The sequence below is a fragment of the Schistocerca nitens genome, chromosome 7 (genome assembly GCF_023898315.1).
Source record: "Schistocerca nitens isolate TAMUIC-IGC-003100 chromosome 7, iqSchNite1.1, whole genome shotgun sequence".
Taxonomy (NCBI): domain Eukaryota; kingdom Metazoa; phylum Arthropoda; class Insecta; order Orthoptera; family Acrididae; genus Schistocerca; species Schistocerca nitens.
This window is the reverse complement of record NC_064620.1, coordinates 289,645,086-289,646,731: the sequence shown is the minus strand read 5'-3', so window position 1 is coordinate 289,646,731 and position 1,646 is coordinate 289,645,086. Positions and strand designations below refer to the sequence as shown.

Sequence of the window (1,646 nt, the reverse complement as noted above, 5' to 3'; positions counted from 1 at the left end):
TCTCTCTCATGTTCGGAAGGAGACTGTATTCTCGGAAGGAGACTGTCAACATTGTGCGACTGTCGTGATTTAGGATCCCTTGATCATATAGTGTTCAGATTACTACCGCCCCAAACCCGCTGCCATTCGTGAGGTATCAGTCTCGAAAATTTGGCTTAGTAGCTATTTTGGAAGCTGTAATTTCTTATAATTTATGTATGTTATCTCACCGCAGCCAGTATGTTGCGGCAACATATTGTACATGTATTACCCCTCTTCCCGACATACGTAGTGTGTCCCGACTCCGTTAGGACTGCCTGCTTGTGTGAAATTTCAAACTCCATTGCTGTCTCCTGGCGAGTTGCGGTGTTACTATCCCTGAAGTTTCAAATACGTGTATGCGGGGTCTGTTCTTTCGGACATGTCCGAGGACGGTTTGGACATGTCCGAGGACAGACAACGATCACTTTAGTGTGGATGCACACCACGTTCTAACTCTTAAGGGAATCAGCGAAATGCCGCGAGCAATGAAGATAATGAACAAGACATATCAGCAGTGTGCGGATAAGTTGAGAATCTGAGTCTGAATGAAGGAATGCTAGGGAAATACGTGCAGTTCAAAAATGTTCAAATGGCTCTGAGCACTATGGGACTTAACATCTATGGTCATCAGTCCCCTAGAAATTAGAAGTACTGAAACCTAACTAACCTAAGGACATCACACAACACCCAGTCATCAAGGGGCAGAGAAAATCCCTGACCCCGCCGGGAATCGAACCCGGGAACCCGGGCGCGGGAATGGAGAACAATACGTGCAGTTATGTCCGGATGGCATAGCGGTCAGCGCATCTGCCTAGAAAGTAGGAGACCAGGGTTCGAATCCCAGTCCGGCACAAACTTTTAACTTTCCGCATTCATTAAAATCATGGCCAGCGGCAGCTAATGTCGTTATTTCCTTTGTGTCTTGTTTCAATAAACAGTGTGTAGAAGCGCTGCAGCAGCCGTCCTGGCCGCGAACGTAACAGCATGTATCTGACACTTGATGGAATACGTCCGTGGTCGGTCAAGCAGTGAGGCAACATCATCAAGGTTTTTTTTTTTTTTTTTTTTTTTTGAGTGCTCCATCATTTGTGGGAGTAAGTTCGTGAGATTGGATCCGAATACCGAGAGGCAGGTTCCTGGTTGCCCCTCCACGACAACACCATAGCTCACAAAGCGAAGATTGTGTGCGAGTTTTTGGCCAGCAAACTGTCCTGGATTACCCACAGTATTCGCCAGATTTGGTTCTGGCCCTGTCCCAAAGAGTTGGCACTGATAGGACATCTCCGTGGCGCACTTAAGGACATCCGAGAAAAGTAAAATCCCAGAAAAAGGACTACACTTTTAAAACGATTTTCAGCTGTGTATCGATTTAGGGGGGGGGGGGGGGGAGACTATTGAATACGTACAGTGATTTTGTAAACATAATCCATGCCCCTTATTGTTCATAGCCAGAGTCCTAGCGGAACAGGCAAACACCGTGCAGTTTATGCCGACGTAACTATTCAATTTCTGCACAGAGATTAAAGGACTGACACTTTTACGTGAACGAGAGCGGGCAGTATGACACTGGGACTCAGCACGAGCGTCAGAGTGTCCGCTGCCCGCACGCCGGCTGTTTCCCACGA

General features: G+C 47.3%; 1 non-coding gene across 1 annotated transcript; it reads left to right on the top strand.

Annotated features, from left to right (window-relative positions):
• The first annotated feature begins 801 nt into the window (after positions 1-801).
• On the top strand, positions 802-874 carry Trnas-aga (transfer RNA serine (anticodon AGA)). The gene has a single exon. It is a non-coding gene; the product is annotated as a tRNA-Ser (tRNA).
• Positions 875-1,646: the final 772 nt, after the last annotated feature.